This window comes from Panthera uncia (assembly GCF_023721935.1).
Source record: "Panthera uncia isolate 11264 chromosome B2 unlocalized genomic scaffold, Puncia_PCG_1.0 HiC_scaffold_24, whole genome shotgun sequence".
In the NCBI taxonomy this organism is placed as follows: domain Eukaryota; kingdom Metazoa; phylum Chordata; class Mammalia; order Carnivora; family Felidae; genus Panthera; species Panthera uncia.
This window is the reverse complement of record NW_026057580.1, coordinates 45,283,144-45,301,745: the sequence shown is the minus strand read 5'-3', so window position 1 is coordinate 45,301,745 and position 18,602 is coordinate 45,283,144. Positions and strand designations below refer to the sequence as shown.

Genomic DNA, 18,602 nt, shown 5'->3' with positions numbered 1-18,602 from the left:
TGTCAACAAAAATTCCATAAAGTCTAACCCTATATTTTATTAATATTTGTCAAACACTATCTTTCCATTAAAGAGAAAGCACTATTTCTTTCCATTTACCCCCCATCTATTTTCATGAATTGCTGTACATTGCAGAGATTGCCTTGATAATATATCCCTGTTCTGATGGCAAAAGTTGCAAGTAAACATAGAATTTCATTGATTAAGTGGAGAGAGAGAAACAGGACAGGAAGCCACATGGGCTTAAAAAATGATTGAAGCTATTAACTCTCTATAAGGAGATCAGAAAACAGCAATGTAAGAACTCAGGGAAGGGATGGCGAATCAATGGGTATTGATGAAAGGTGAGCTAGTGGAAACAAGCAGAGAATCAAAAGGAAAAAAAAATCATAGAAATAAGGCAAAATTGGAGGGACCACAAATCAAATAAAATAAACACGGTAAAATAATCAAAACAAAAAAAAATTATTTCTTTAAAAGTTGAAAACGGGGCGCCTGGGTGGCTCAGTCGGTTAAGCGTCCCACTTCCGCTCAGGTCATGATCTCGCGGTCCGCGGGTTCGAGCCCCGCGTTGGGCTCTGGGCTGATGGCTCAGAGCCTGGAGCCTGCTTCCGATTCTGTGTTTCCCTCTCTCTCTGCCCCGCCCCCCCCCGTTCATGCTGTGTCTCTCTCTGTCTGAAAAATAAATAAACGTTAAAAAAAAAATTTAAAAAAAAAGTTGAAAAGAATTAGGGAGAAAATGATATAGAAACAGACTAAGGAAATCCGACACATATTTGGAATTACAAAAAAAAAAAGAAAAAAAGAAAAAAAGAAAAGAAAAGAAAGAAATAAGAAAAGACAATATAAAGATTAGAGGGACAGAAACAAAATGGTAAACATTATACCCTCCCTGCAATAGAGAAATGTAAATGTTGTATGCCCAGTAGTATAAAAGTGATTTAAGTATCACAGATTGAAATGGGCATAAGGGAAAAAGGTGAGAGGAAGAGTAAGTACAATGATCTGTAATGTATCTGAGTGAAATCATTTAAAGATGGAAGTGAAGTAATAGAAATACGAGCATATATAAGTTGCACAAAGGTAAATTTTAAAAATATATTATTGATCAAAATTGGGAGGGCAGGGGGAGGAAGTTGAGAGAATGATGTGCAAATAAGCTAATCATCTGTTCATAGCAGGGAAAAAGAGATATCGTGTCTAAAAAATTAAAGGGCTAAGGGGATTATATATTTATAATTACACAAGTAACCACAAAACACTGAATTTTCTAAATATAAAATGAAACACCCATATCAAAATAAAGAAAATAAATAATGGAGTAAAATGTTTTTTTAAAACAATAAAACCAACAAATATAAAAAATATGATAAGATGAAGCCCACTTATTATTTTATAATAAAAATTATATATAAATTTGTATTATAAAATTATAAATTTTAATAATATAATTTAATTATAAATTATTATAAAATTATAAAATTATAAATTATATATAAATTTTATTATAAAAAATAATAATATGAAGCCCATTTATTATTTTTCAAATTAATAAATATACATGGATTTAACTCATCTATGAAAAGAAAAAGAATTGTAGACTAGATCAAAAGGTAAAACACAGTTTCAAGCTAAAACAAAGTGATTCAGAGAAATGAAAAATAAATGGGTAAAATTACACATATCAGGTAAATATAAACCAAAAGAAAGCAGGCATTTCAACTCTAATATCAGAGTAAGTGGATTACCAGAAAAAGAAAATTAAAGGAGACAATAAAAAGGCATTTTATACTCCTAAAATTTGCAATTAATGATAAGTGTGTGACAGCTAGAAATATTTACTTAAGCACAAAATAACACAGATACATTTTCATAATTCAGAAAGGATAGGAAATACCAGAAATGGACAAAAACATTTCTAGCAGGAGACTTTAATCCATCTTTCAGTCCATGAGAGATAAATTGGAAAAAGACAAGAATATAGAAAACTTAGATCACAAAATTAATAGGATAGATAAATTAATAGATATCTGATATTCAAAAAGTAGAAAGGCGCCTGGGTGGCTGGCTCAGTTGGTTAAGCCCCTGACCCTTGATTTCAGCTCAGGTCCTGATCTCATGGTTTGTGGAATCAAGCCCTGCGTTGGACTCACTGTGACAATGTGGAGCCTGGGGAGTCTCTCTCCCTCTGTCACTGCCCCTCCCCTGCTCTCTCTCTCTCTCTCAAAACAAATAAACATTTAAAAAAAAAACAAAAATAGAGAGTATATATTTTTAAGCATCCATGGTACAGTCACCAAAAAAAAAAAAAAAAGTTTTTTAGTTGATTTATTTATTTTTGAGAGAGAGAGAGCAAGCATGAGTGGGGGGTGGGCACAGAGAGAGTGAGAGAGAGCATCCCAAACAGGCTCCACACTGTCAGCACAGAGCCTGATGTGGGATTTGAACTTATGAAACTGTGAGATCATGACCTAAGTCGGGATCAAGAGTCAGATGCTTGACCAACTGAGCCACCCAGACTCCCGAACAGTCACCAAAATTGACCAGACTAAGTAACAAGGAAAATCCCAATAAATTCTTTATGCTAATGAGTTTTACCATCTGAGAAGATAAATTCCTTTCTATTTATCTAAGTCTTATTTTTCCTTAGGAGCATTTTATCATTTAATTCATATAGGTTTTTGCCTAATTATTACTACCTTTAGTTTCTGCTATTTTCTCTTATTTGTCACTATTGTTTTTTTTAATTTTTTTTAACGTTTATTTATTTTTGAGACAGAGAGAGACAGAGCATGAACGGGGGAGGGTCAGAGAGAGGGAGACACAGAATCCGAAACAGGCTCCAGGCTCTGAGCTGTTAGCACAGAGCCCGACGCGGGGCTCAAACTCACGGACCGCGAGATCATGACCTGAGCCCAAGTCGGATGCTTAACCGACTGAGCCACCCAGGCACCCCTATTTGTCACTATTGTTAATAGGCTCTTTCATTCCACCATTCTGTTATATTGACTATAAGTATGTATATAGAGAGAATTATATATATATATGATTTTTGAATATTAGTTTTATACTATGCTCCTTTACTGAACTATAGAAGATTTTTCAGCTGATTTTTGTTGTTGATGCATGCCAGGAAACTGCAGTCCACTTCACAGCGCCTCTATAGTCCTGGGGAAGGTGGCCAGGAGGGGAACCTGAAGGTTCCTGCAAATACTCCTGGCAGCTGAAACCCACTCATCTGCCTTCACTGCTGGAAGAGAACATAATTTCTGCCTTCTTTCCACTTTCCAAAGCAATATAGGTGTGCATTTTATTCATACAATATAAATTGCATCCAGAGGGGAAAGTGAGCCTAATAAATGTACTTTTCAGCTTCCAGCCCCCATGATACAGGAGAAGCATGACAGGGGATATGAACGAATACAATTTACAAAAAAAAAAAAAAAAAAAAAAAGGATCCAACATGAATATAAAATATATAAAAAGTTCATAAGATGTCAATAAGATTTAGAAAAGTGGCCAAAGGATATAAACAGTTCACAGAAAAATCAGCAAAGGTATGAGTAAACAGTTAAAGAAAATGATGCCTATAAAATATTTCTTAAATAAATGAAAGTATTTCACATTCACCTATATGAGAAATGCAAATGTAATGTACCCCAGCATAAGCGTTTTCATTGTTTGACTGGAAACATCATAATGTTGGCAGTACACTGTACTGGTGAGTGTATGAGGAAACAAGATCTCTCCTATTATAGTGGGACAGTGTGGTTTAGCATTATCTATTAAAATTACAATTGTATATATATTTCATTTAACATAGAAATTCCGCTCCCAAGAATTTATCCACCAGATATGTTTGCAGGTGTGAAATTGTGTAGCAAATATCTTCACACAACTAACTGTCCATCAATTGGGGGTTGGTTATATTATGTTGTAGTCATACAATAGATTACTACCATCTTCAAAAAGAATGAAGAGGGAGGAGTTAAGATGGCAAAATAGTAAAGGGACCCTGGACTTGTCTTGTCCCCCAAACATAGCTAGATCAACATCAAACCATTTTGAACACCCAAGAAATCGATCTGGGGATTAAAGAAAATCTTCACAATTTGAGAGAAAGAACACGGCAGGTAGCTGGTATGGAGAAGTTGGGCAAGAAAAGAACTACAGTGCCACAGAAGAGAGGGAGTCATTTTTGCGGAGAGGAGAAAGAGGGGGAGAGAGAGCAGCACAGTGGATTTGTGCAAGAAAGCACTCCCTGAAAGCAACGAGAGAGAAAGAATGAAAACACATACAGGGGACTGCACAAGAAAACTGTCCCCCAAAACCATTGACGGGGGAAAGGTGTTTTTTGTTTTTTGGGTTTTTTGCCAGTTTTTTCTCATAAACAATGGAGCACAGAGTCTGAAGTTTCAGAGGTCAGTCCCTGGTGGTACTCCCATGAGGAAGCAGGGTGGAGCCCCTGGATCAAGCAGTGAGGTCTGAGGATCGCCTGGATTGCAGAGAGAAGTGCTTCCCCTGCTTGGAGTGCATTTGGTGGAGGCGATACAGCTTCTCCACAGGCAAAAGACCCACCAGGAGCCATCAAGCCCCCATGTTCACCTGTATAGGGGAAACTGGACCTAGCTTTATTTGGGTATTTTTATTTGTCCATTTGTTTGTTTGCTTTGTTGTTGTTGTTGCTTCTGTTTTTGTTTTTGTTGTTATTGTTGTTTTTGTTTCTTGGATACAGAAACAGCAATTTTTTTATTTTATTATTTTTTTAATTAGTAATTTTTTTCTCTCTTTTCTTTTTTCTCTTTTAAAAAATTTTTTTAATGTTTATTTGTTTTTGAAAGACAGAGCATGAGCAGGAGAGGGGCAGAGAGAGAGAGAGGGAGACACAGAATCCAAAGCAGGCTCCAGGCTCTGAGCTGTCAGCACAGAGCCTGATGAGGGGCTTGAACTCAAGAGTGGTGAGATCATGACCTGAGGTGAAACCCGATGCTTAACCGACTGAGCCACCCAGGTGCCCCTCTCTTTTTTTGTATCAGGCTTCTCTTAACAAGAAGACCAAAACACACCTAGGATCCAACTTCCTTTATTTGATTTTTTAAAAAAAAATTTATTTCATACTATTATTATTGTTGTTGTTGTTTCTTCCTCCAAAATGACAAGATGGGGGAATTCACCTCAAAAGAAAGAACAGGAGGGGCACCTGGGTGGCTCAGTCGGTTAAGCGGCCGACTTCGGCTCAGGTCATGATCTCACGGTCCGTGAGTTCGAGCCCCGCGTCAGGCTCTGTGCTGATGGCTCAGAGCCTGGAGCCTGCTTCCGATTCTGTGTCTCCCTCTCTCTCTGACCCTCCCCCGTTCATGCTCTGTCTCTCTCTGTCTCAAAAATAAATAAACGTTAAAAAAAAAATTAAAAAAAAAAAAGAACAGGAAGAAATGATGGCCAGAGATTTAGTCCATGCAGATATAAATAAGATGCCTGAACTAGAATTTAAAACAACAATCATACAGATACTAGCTGGGTTTGAAAAAAGCATAGAAGACAGCTGAGAACCACTTTTTGCAGAGAAAAAAGAACTAAAATTTAGTCAGGCCAAAATTAAAAATGCTATAACCAAGATGCAAACCCAAATGGAGTCCATAAAAATGAAGATGGACAAGGCACAGGAGCAAATTAGTGGTATAGAGGATAAAAATGTGGAAAATAATGAAGCTGAAAGGAAGAGGGAAACAAAGGTCAGGGATCACGAAGACAGACTCAGCAATTTATTATAACATGATAACATTTGTATCATAGAAGTCCTAGAAGATCCAAAGAGAGAAAGAGGGGCAGGTTTATGTAAACAAATTATGGCTGAAAACTTCCCTAATCTGGGGAAGGGCACAGACATCAAAATCCAAAAAGCATATAGAATTCCCATTAATTTCAGCAAAAGCCAGCCATTGTCAAGACATACAGTCAAACTCACAAAACGCATTGACAAGGAAAGAATCCTGAAAGCAGCAAGGGAAAAAGTCTTTAACTTACAAGGGAAGACTGACAATGTTTGCAGCAGATCTGTCTACAGAAACTTGCCAAGCCAGAAAGTAGTGGCAAGATATATTCAACATGCTGAATGGAAAAAAATATGCAGCCAAGGATATTCTATCCAGCAAGGCTGTCATTCAAAATAGAAGAAGAGATAAAGAGTTTCCCAGACAAACAAAAACTAAAGGAGTTTATGGCAACTAAACCAGCCCTGCAAGAAATTTTAAGGGGGACTCTTTGAGTGGAGAAAGAAAAAGACCAAAAGCAGCAGCAGCAGCAGCAGCAGCAACAACAACAACAACAACAAAATAGAAAGGACCAGAGAGCATCACCAGAAACACCAACTCTACAGGTAATACAATGGCACTAGGTTCATATCCTTCAATAATCACTCTGAATGTAAATGGACTAAATGTTCCAATCAAAAGACATATGGTATCAGAATGAATAAAAAAAAACTCAAAAACCAACAAGATCATCTATATGTTACCTACAAGAGACTCGTGTTAGACCTAAAGATGCCTGCAGATGGAAAGTGAGGGGATGGAGAGCCATCTTTCATGATAATAGATGTCAAAAGAAAGCCAGAGTAGCCATACTTACATCAGACAAACTAGATTTTACAAAATGGGGTGCCTGGGTGGCTCATTCAGTTAAGCATCTGACTTCAGCTCAGGTCATGATCTCACAGTTTGTGAGTTCAAGCCCCATGTCGGGCTCTGTGCTGACAGCTCAAAGTGTGGAGCCTGCTTCAGATTCTGTGTCTCTCTCCCTCTCTCCCTGCTCTACCCTCACTCACACTCTGTCTCTGCCTCTGTCGCTCTGTCTGTCTCTCTCTAAAGTAAATAAACATTAAAAAAAAACATGAAAACTGTAACAAGAGATGAAAAAGGGCATTATATCATAATTACAGGGTCTATCCATCAAGAAGAGCTAACAATTAGAAATATGCCCCCAACTTGAAGCACCCAAATATATAAATTAATAATAACAAAGAAACTCATTGATAATAATACAATAATAGTAGTGGACTTTAACACCCCACTTACAGCAAGAAACCTAACAGACACCTAAGCAGAAAACCAACAAGGAAGCAATGGCCTTGAATGACACACTGGGCCAGATGGACCTAACAGATATATTCAGAACATTTCATCCTAAAGCAGCAGAATACACATTATTTTGGGATGCACATGGAACATTCTCCAGAATAGATCACATACTGGGTCACAAAACAGCCCTCAACAAGTATAAAAGGATTGAGATCATACCATGCATATTTTCTGATCACAATGCTATGAAACTTGAAGTAAACCACAAGAAAAAATTTGGAAATCCCTCAAACACATAGAGGTTAAAGAACATCCTACTAAAGAATTGTTGGGTTAACCAGGAAATTAAAGAAGAAATTAAAAAATACAAGGAAGCAAATGAAAATGAAAACACTATAGTCCAAAACCTATAGGATGCAGCAAAGGCAGTCCTAAGAGGAAAGTACATTGCAATTCAGGCTTATATCAAGAACCAAGAAAGGTCCCAAATACTCAATCTAACCTTACACCTAAAGGACCTATAAAAGGAACAGCAAATAAAGCCTGAAGCTAGCAGAAGAAGGGAAATAAAGATTATAACAGAAATAAATGATATAGAAACAAACAAACAAAAACGGTAGAACAAATCAATGAAACTAAGAGCTGGTTCTTTGAAAGAATTAACAAAATTGATAAACTTCTAGCCAGACTTATCAAAAAAAAAAAAAAAAAAAGAAAGGACCCAAATAGGTAAAATCATGAATGAAAGAGAGAGATCACAACCAACATTGCAGAAATACAAACAATTATAAAAGAATACTATGAAAAATTATATGCCAACAAACTGGGCAATCTGGAAGAAATGGACAAATTCCTAGAAACTCATACACTACCAAACCTCAAACAGGAAGAAATAGAAAATTTGAACAGACCCATAATCACCAAAGAAATTGAATCAGTAATCAGAAATATCTCAATAAACAAGAGTCCTGGGCCAGATGGCCTCCCAGAGGAATTCTACCATACAAATAAGAGTTAATATCTATTCTTCTCAAACTCTTCCAAAAAATAGAAATAGAATGAAAACTTCCAAACTCATTGTATGAAGCCAGTGTTACCTTAATTCTGAAACCCTATAAAGACCCCACTAAAAAGGAGAATTACGGGCCAATAACCCTGATGAACATGGATGCAAAAATTCTCAACAAGATATCAGCAAATCAGATTCAACAGTACCTTAAAAGAATTACTCACCATGATCAAGTGGGATTTATTACTGGGTTGCAGGGCTGGTTGAATATTTGCAAATCATATACCATGTTAATAAAAGAAAGGATAAGAATCATATGATCCTGTCAATAGAATCAGAGAAAGCATTGGACAAAATACAGCATCCATTCTTGATAAAAACCCTCAACAAAGTAGGTATAGAAGGAACATACCTCCATTTTATAAAGGCCATATACGAAAGACCCAAAGCTAATATTATTCTCAAAGGGGAAAAACTGAGAGCCTTTCCCCTATAGTGAGGAACAAGACAAGAACGTCCAGTCTCACCATTACTATTTAATATAGCACTGGAAGTCAGCCTCAGCAATCAGATAACAAAAAGAAATAAAAGGTACCCAAATAGGCAAGGAAGAAGTCAAACTTACACTATTTGCACGCAACGTGATACTCTATTTAGAAATCCCAAAAGACTCCACCAAAAAATGGCTAGAACTAACACATAAATTCAGCAAAGTCGTAGGATATAAAATCAATGTTCAGAAATCTGTTGCATTTTTATATACCAATAATGAAGCAGCAGAAAAAGAAATCAAGGACTCAGTCCCATTTGCAATTGCACCAAAAACAATAAGATACCTAGGAATAAACCTAACTAAAGAGTTAAAAGATCTGTACTCTGAAAACTATAGAATACTTATGAAAGAAATTGAAGAGGACACAAAGAAATGGAAAAGTACGCCATGCTCGTGGATTGGAAGAATAAACATTGTTAAATTGCCTATACTACCCAAAGCAATCTACACATTTAAAGCAATCCCTATCAAAATACCACCAGAATTTTTTGCAAACTAGAACAAATAATCCTAAAATTTGTATGGAACCACAAAAGATCCTGAATAGCCAAAACAATCCTGAAAAAGAAAAACAAAACTGGAAGCATCACAATTCAAGATTCCAAGCTATATCACAAAGCTGTAGTCATTAAGGCAGTATGGTCTGGCACAAAAACAGACACATAGATTAATGGAACACAATAGAAAACCCAGAAATGGACCCACAACCGTATGGTCAACTCATCTTTGACAAAGCAGGAAAGAATATCCAATGGAAAGAAGACAATCTCTTCAACAAATTGTGCTGGCAAAACTGGACAGCAACATGCAGAAGAATGAAACTGAACCACTTTCTTACACCACGCACAAAAATAAATTCAAAATGGATGAAAGGCCTAAATGTGAGACAGGGAACCATCAAAATCCTAGAGAACACAAGCAATAACTTCTCTGACTTCACTGGAGCAAATACTTATTAGACACATTGCTAAAGGCAAGGGAAACAAAAGCAAACATGAACTATTGGAACTTCATCAAGGTAAAAAATTTCTACACAGTGAAAGAAATAATCAACAAAACTAAAAGGCAGCCTATGGAATGGGAGAAGATATTTGCAAACAACATATCCGATAAAGGGTTAGTATCCAAAATCCATAAAGAACTTTTCAAAATCAACACCTGAAAAACAAATGACCCAGTTAAGAAAGGGGCAGAAGACATGAATAGACGCTTTTACAAAGAAGACATCTAGATGGCCAACAGAAGTTGAAAAGGTGCTCAACATCATTCATCATCGGGGAAATACAAATCAAAACCACAAGAAGGTACCACCTCACACCTGTCAGAATGGCTAAAGTTAACAACATAAGAAACAACAGGTGTTGGCAAGGATGTGGAGAAAGGGAAACTCTCTTGCACAGTTGATGGAAATGCAAACTGGTGCAGCCACTCTGGAGAATAGCCACTCTGGGTGTTCCTCAAGAAACTAAAAATAGAAGTACACTACAATCCAGCAATTGCACTATTAGGTATCTACCCAAAGGATTAAAAAATGCAGATTAGAAGGGGTACATGCACCCCAACACATAGCAGTATTATCAACAATAGCCAAACTATGCAGAGAGCCCAAATGTCCATTGACTGATCAGTGAATAAAGATGTGGTGTATATAAACACAACGGAATATTACTCAGCCATAGGAAAGAATGAAATCTTGCCATTTACCATGACATGGATGGAGCTAGAATGTATTATGCTAAGTGAAATAAGTCAGTCAGAGAAAGACAAATACTATATGATTTCTCTCATATGTGGAGTTTAAGAAACAAAACATATGAACATATGGTAAGGAGAGGGGGAGAGAGAAGAAAGGGAAACTAACTACAAGAGACTCTTTTTTTTATTTTTATTTTTTAACGTTTATTTATTTTTGAGACAGAGAGAGACAGAGCACGAACGGGGGAGGGGCAAAGAGAGAGGGAGACACAGAATCGGAGGCAGGCTCCAGGCTCTGAGCCATCAGCCCAGAGCCCGACGCAGGGCTCGAACTCACGGACCACGAGATCGTGACTTGAGCCGAAGTCGGACGCTCAACCGTCTGAGCCACCCAGGCGCCCCCACAAGAGATTCTTAAAGACAGAGAAACAAACTGAGGATTGATAGAAGTGGGTGGAGGATGGACTAGATGGGTGATGGGTATTAAGGAGTGCATTTGTTATGATAGGCTAGATACTCCTGAAACTAATACTACACTGTGTGTTAACTAACTAAAATTTGCATTTAAAAAAGGAAGAATAACAATAAAGAAAAACTCTGTGAACTGCTTTGGACATATTTTCAAGACATTAAGTGAAAAAAAAACAAGGTGCAAAACTTTACGTAGAGAAGTCTAACACTTGTTTAAAAAAAAAAGAGAAATCACATATATTGCATCAGTTTTTATTTGCTAAAAATTCTAGAAAGGCAAATAGGAAACTAACAATAGTGATTATCTTCGGGAGGGGACTGTAAGAATTGAGCAGATGAAGGACAGGGAGAGAAAGATTCTCTTGGGTTTTATGGTTGGATTACATAAGTATGTTCCCTAGTCAAAAATAAATTAATGAGTTTTCAGATGAAGAAGATTGGCAGAGGAAAAGAACTTGGCACAAGGTCAGTGGAATGCTAAAAAGGCAATATCAAAAGACTTGAGAATAAGCCCCGCAAGGAATGAAGAGTGAGTCTGTATAATTCAGCTTAGAAAAGAGAAAACTGAGAGGTGATAGAACAGAACTCCTACATATAAACTGGCTGCTAGCCATTTGCCATCTTCCCTGAAAACAGGAGATAGGAGAGTTAAAGCATGAATGATTTCACTTCAATATCCAAATAAGACTGCAAATACAGGGCTAGGTTATCAAAAGAATACACAGACTTGCTTTCTCTGAAGCCCACCACTCCTTGAAATACAGAACCCTTCATTCACTAGCCAAAATACCCTGCACTGGCTTTTGGTCCACACCTGGGTGGCTCAGTTGGTTAAGCATTTGACTTCGGCTCAGGTCATGATCTCAGTTTGTGGGTTTGAGCCCTGCATTGGGCTCACTGCTGTCAGTGCAAAGCCCACTTTTGATACTCTGTCCCCTCCTCTCTGTCCTTCTTCTCTTGTGCTTGTGCTCTTTCTCTCTCTCTCTCAAAAATAAATAAACATTTTTAAAAAGTTTAGAATACAAAGAATACAAAGCCATTCCTACTCTGCACCAGCCTGCCTTTAAATCTAGGGCTATTGCTGGGCCATTCCTGCTTTCTTCCTTCCATACAACATACTCTCACCTCCAGCCTGGTGATAACTTCCTGTTTTTAAAACCTGTGCATTTTCCTCTACTGATACTCATCTCACTTCCTGGAATATCATCCTACTTCACTTCCTAGAGAGCTCCTATTCACTCTTGAGACTCAGAAGGTAAGACCTTTGTGAAATACTTTTGGAAGCCTCTCTGTGGCACAATTTGTTGTTTTCCCCATTCCTTCCCATGCCAAATGCCCACATTTCTGTCTTTTATTGTTCATTAGACTACATGATGGTTAGTGGAATAGAGGTTTGATGCCCCATTAAAATTGGCAGATATAACTTTCTATCCTTAGAAACCTATATTGTGGCCTATAACTAGCACAGTACCTGACCTCAAATTATGCTGACTGTATGGAGAGTGTGGTATAAAAGCACACTTGGAAATGAGAAAATCCAGACAGTAATTCTGTGCCTATATATTTCAAACCCTTTGAAGAAATGGGATGATTACTAGTCTGCTCTACTATATTTACAATATCAGGGACAAAATCCAAGGCAATCCTTGGGCTGTGCTGAATAGATCCTGAATACATCAGAATACATGCTATTTCAAACGATGTACAGTGGGCTTGCCATCAATGCAATTGTACCGTCTGGAATATAAATGTGCAAAAGCATACTTTGAAAGTGAAGCTCCATCAGTTGCATATCCTACATGAAGAATATGATAACTTGTATGTGTGTGTTCTAATAACACGTGTTTTTAAAACTTCCAAACTTAATGTACTACTAATTTATTTTAGCATTTTGGCTTATTTCCTTAAGGATAAAAAGGAGAAAAAGTCCACAAATGCTTCTACCTTGAGCTCATCAACACCATATCTCTAATTATAAAACAAATAGAAATAAGACCTCTTTATGAAGTCTTGGTCTTAGAAATGGGTCTCTTACACGTCAGAAAAATACATTTGAATTTATGCTTCATCCAAAGTTTCCAATTATCAAATTCAATCTATATTTTACATTCAAAGGCTTGTGTGAACACCCAAGTCCCTGTGTAATCATTTCATTTATCATAATTGATTAAATTATCCATAATTGTCATAAATTATTGTATCACTAATTGGGACAACGAATCAAGCAGAAATACCTATGTCCTCGTGCAAGTTCAGTTTCATTTTGAATCTGCACAAGAGAACTGGAGTCAGACCCAATTGGGCTGAACAGCCAGTGTAATCATACTGTTGAGCATTAGGCAGGTACTCATCCTCATTAAACTTTTGTGTCCTCACCTGTGAAAGGAGGAATAATAACAACATTCCCTAGAGAGCTTTGAATTATGAATAACCTAGAAACTGGTGGCACATAATGCCTGGCACATAATAGATTTTCAATAAGTTGTGTTGTTTTTTAAATCATGGTTCCATTTGCCAGTCAATATTTTATTTACTTTCTTGCAGCTTCCTCAGTGTGGAGCACTCTTGCCCATGCATATCTCACCTTAATGAAGTAAACTCATCTTGGCCGTTAAATACCAGTGTCAACACCCCTGAGAAAACTTCCTGACTTCCTCCCACCTCTTCAGGCCAGTTAGTCACTCTTGAGTCTTCTGCCTTAAAATTGTAGGTCTACCTCTGTCTTTGCCTTTATTATACTATAATATTTATTTACTCCTTTAGCTCCCCTACTTTAATGTAAGTTGCTTTAGAAAATAGATTGTGTCTTCATCTGTGTTATACTAGTATCTTCTAGCACCATGTATTTCAAAGGGAAGTAAAAATAAGGGCTCTTAAAATATTTTAATTCAGACAGCTAAAATTGAAAGAAAGCATTGATGTTAATGGTATTTTGACTAAGAATCCAGAGGGAAAGTCCCCTATTATGCAAAATATTTAAATTTTTGAAGTCCTGAGTTAGTTTTTGCTTTTCTCAAAAAATAAAAGTGTGGTAGTTTTCTGTTAATCTAAAGGATCTCAGGGGCACCTGGCTGGCTCAGCCAGAAGAGCACATGATTCTTGATCTTGGGGACATGGGCTCAAGCCCCATGTTGGGTGTAGATATTACCAAATAAATAAATAAACTTAAAAAAATAAAGAACCTCAGATTCTGGGTCTAGGGGGTTTATTGAAGTGCAATATAAGTAAAAAAAAAAAAAAGTCAGCTCTGCCACAAGCAAATTCAAGCGTAACATGAACAACGTACTTTCCATAATATTTGTCCATATGGCCAAAGCTTATAACATTGTCTCAACAAGTCTATAGATGAATAAAAAGTGAATGAGAGACCCTCTGTTTTAGGTGAAGTTAAGGAAAGTTTGGGAGAAAAGTAAAAAATTATTCAGTAGTGAGGGTATGCAAGCTGATTCTATGTGTTTAATTCTCTGACGAACTACACTGAGAGTGGAGTAAGGCTGGTTCCAGAATGGGGCTGGAAATATGCAAGAATTCTCAGTATACCCCCCTTCGAACTCCCTGTCACACACAAATGATTTATCAATTCAGATTAATTTAATTAGTAAGATCATCTTTCAAAATAAAAAATACCACTATGGGATGGGAAGAATAATAAACAGTAAAGCAATCATCTGAATGCTATCATCAAATAAATGTTCAGTTCAAATCAGAACCACACCTTGCTAGTTAAGATTGGAAGCAATCTTACACTAGAAGGAGGAAAAATATCTGGATCTGAGAGGCTCAGTCTTTTAGTCTCACTCTTTATACTTCTGGTACAGAACAGTACATCCAGATTTTGTTACTGTAGGAATCTGGACAGGTGCTTTACTTCTAAAACCAAGAAACTTGCTTTTCAAACCAAACACATGAGAAATCTAAAACAACTCAGATAGTTTCAACACAAACAACTGACAAAAAAAATTTATAATTACCTCCTATTATCTAAGGAGGAAGGATTCTGGTAAGAGATGGCTTTCATTTGTTGAGCACAAAGCCAGCAGTATGGTGACCAGTGGCTTCCTTATAGGACAGTTTGAGGAGATGAGCATGAGGCCCAGCTGGAGGAGTTTACAGTGCCCTTTGTCAATCTGAGAATGGAGATGTGGAGGGAGTTGAGGGGACCCCAGGAAGGTAACGCTGGAGGGAGGGAGGTGGGAGAAGAAGGGGGAGACTGCAGCAGGCTACAGCAGAGACAAGAGGAAAATTGCCCAGGATGGGGAGGAAGTGAAAGGTTCCGAGCTCTCTGATGTCAACCAGCTTCCCCACCAAGCCTGCAGTGGAATGTCCATTTCTCACCAATGCTTGAGGGAGAGGCTTTTCATTTGGAAAAATGAGAAGCCCCCTGAGTTCTCTTCCAAGATGGTCATGGGATGAGGACAAAACTGTCCATTGGGCCCAGCCACAACTGTCTCACATAATTATTTTAATCTTTTGGTTTGATTTCAACTTCAAAGGGGATCAACTAACTTCATCATTGATAGAGATGAAAGAAAAAGATAAACAAACCCCAACCAATATGGGCTATGCATGCTGCAGGGGTTTGCTCTTGGTTAAAACAGTGATGTTACTTGGAGTCAATAATGGAAAAACTCTTCAGAAATCATTGAAATTGAGTTTACTGGGCCATGCTGTCACAATCTCAACTGGAACAGCTATACTGACAGAGCTGTAAATATTTTCCTTTGAAATCACAATAGTCCAATATAGAGTGTCTCTGTAGTAAAATCATCCCTCCTGGCTGAGAAAATTGGTTGCCAGGGTAACAGAGTTAAAGCAGCAAGTGGCTGAAAATCGTTTTTCATTCCCAGCACGATGCTTTCCTCTTTCACAAAATAACACCAACACTCTGACGGGCAAAATAACAAAAAAGAAAAACCCTAATTGTGGATACTTTAGAATTCATAGACACAATTTTCTACCAGTCCCATTAATCCATCTCTCCACACCACCCTATCATCTGATCCCTACCAAAAATGTTTTGATTCATCCCACCTCTTACTATAAATCTCCCTTCTCTTTGGACTGATGTGATGATACAGTGTCATTCCATAGTTCTTCACAAACGCTTATGTTTGTAAGCTTATATTCAGCCAGGAGCCAGAATAGAGCAAACAACACCCTCAGTACCCTGTTTATACATACTCCAAGTCCATTTACAAACAAATCCAGCTGGATTCTTACCTGTGAAGGTACATGCATTGCCTTACCCTCCAAAATGAACTTCCTTCCAGAGTTTCTCATTTTATCTCAAGGTGGGGCTACTTTCCCTAGTCCCAGATTCCTAATTCTGGTGTTACCTTTCTCTTTTTTAAAATTTTTAAAAATATTTATGTATTTTTGAGAGACAGAGAGAGACAGAGTGTGAGCGAAGGAGGGGCAGAGAGAGAGGGAGACACAGAATCCGAAGCAGGCTCTAGGCTTTGAGCTGTCAGCACAGAGTCCAACACAGGGCTCAAACCCATGATCCATGAGATCCTGACCTGAGCCAAAGTCAGACACTTAACGGACTGAGCCACCCAGGCACCCCTCTGGTGTTACCTTTTATTTCACCATCTCTTCTGGTCTTCAGGTCCCACCAGCTGCTAAGTTATTGGAATACTCCCTTGTCATGTTGCTTAACTTTGACCCCTCCTCAGCCCTCCCTAGCAAGTCTTCAAATGCAGAAACTTTATAACATACACTTTATGTCCTGTCCTCTCTCCTGGTATCATATTCTTTCCCTTTTGTTTTCTCTCTGACCTATTTCCTCACCCTCTAATTTTAATGTAGATATCCAAAAACATTTCTCTTTTCTTAGCCTGGAAAAACAGAAAACTCCTTTAGGTCAAGACCTGCCCTTGTTGAGGAAATTATCTGAATTGGAATCACCTGCTTTGGGGTATAGACGCTCATCCTGAATAGCCCAAAAGTGGGTGGAACTGTCGTACGTGAGGTGAAGGGAAGAATTTGTCAGTTGCTCCAGGAGAAGAGAGAAGACTTAGGGAACAGCAAGATGTCAGAAGGCTTTGCATCCAGTGGTCCCCCAAACTTTAGAGAAGTGAGAAAAGTCACAGAATGCTTTCTGAAAGTGGATTTTGGTTTTGGTTTATTTTGTGGGAGTTTTGTGTAAGACAACTGGAGAAGGTGCTTATCACCCAGGTTGACATGGCAGGATTGGGGAGCCAGTTGTCTCCCTTAGGGAGACAGGAAGCTGCAACAAGAATTGTGAGTAAGTGAGTAGTAGGAAATTCTCAAAACCTTAGAAGGGCTCCGAATTCTCATTTGTCATGTGTTCAAGTATTGGATATGGTTACCAAAATATCTGAAGAATAGGAGGCCCTAGCTGATGTCTGGCTTACATTTTACTAAATTTATGTAATTTAATAACTTGCCTTTAATCTTTTCTGGCTCAAGGGAGAGCATAAAAATACATAGATAAAATTTAAAGAATGTAAAAAGGACACTGTTTATACATTGTGATTATAACCTTATAAAACTATTCAGAAGAAAAAATTAAGGAAATATATCAAAATGTCAATCAGCTATGTTTGGTAGTAGGATTGTGGGTAACTTTCTCTTCTTTCTTCAAACATATGTAATATGGTTATATTTTATTTTTACATCTTAAACAGGAAATTAAAAAGTCTATGAATATGAGGAGATGTTCATGATAGAATGTTAAGTTTAAAAATTAAACTCAAAGTACATGGGTATGTCTGCAATGATATAAAATAAAAATACAATGCCTGTAGACAAGAGGTAGAAAGGATATTCAAAATTGTCGCAGTTTGATTTTCCTGGGAAGCAGACTCTGAGACCGAATTGGGTTTAAGATGTTTTTCAGGGAGCCTTAGGATCATCACCTGTGGAAAAGGGAAGGCAAGAAGGAGGGTGGTCAGAGGGAGAAGTCTAGCTAAATTAGTCTATCGGTTATCCCCTGTTGGGCCAGAATACCTGTCCTGCACACTCCCACCCAACTCAGTCATTGGACATGTGGACACTCCAGGGAGGGGTGACCTTGGGAAAGGCAATCGTCTGCCTGCAGGGGCCTCCATCTGAAGGTTGTCTGCTGACAACGCTCCTAGTAGCTGAGCCAAAAGTTCCTTCCTTGAAGGGGGTATGAGTCACACATGCTCATATCCAGGACAAAAATGAAAACATTGCACATGGAATGGTAGGATAAATGTCATTCGAAAGCACTTTTTAAATCACTTTTAGTTTTGTTACATCAAATTTTTATTTCTATAAAATGCATATTTTAATAGTACTGATGTCACAGCATTGTTGTGAGAATTTAAAAAGATAACAACTGTAAAGTACCGTGCTTGACATAAAGTGCTCAATGTCATTACTGTTCTTTATCTCTAACTCTTCCTCACTTACACCTGCTAAGGAGTAAGTCCTCTTCTTTTCATGCCTTGTATAACTCGACAGTGGCCAAACCACCTCTTTTTTCACCTGTCCCTATCTTTCTGCTTTCTGCCATTGAAAATAATGTAAAGGATATGATTCTGGAGTCATACCGGGCACTTTATGAGCATCCAATGACAACAAACAAGAGGACAATAGGCCCACACTCTATGGATGGTGAAGCAAAAGATTAAGTAGTCTGGGTCTTTAATGGCGTTATTGAAATATCACACAACCCTAAAGCCATCTACTTCTGGACTCTTTATTAAGGAAATAATAAATACCCTCATGATTTAAGCTACTCTTAGTTGGGCTTTGTTTCTTACAGCTAAAAACATTTCTAACAAATATTTAGGGAAATGGAGATGGA

The 18,602-nt window shown here is 37.7% G+C and overlaps 1 pseudogene; it reads right to left on the bottom strand.

Moving 5' to 3' along the window:
- The window catches only part of LOC125939102 (tigger transposable element-derived protein 1-like), a 34,361-nt pseudogene extending 18,319 nt beyond the window's left edge, over positions 1-16,042 (bottom strand).
- Between the last annotated feature and the right edge of the window lie 2,560 nt (positions 16,043-18,602).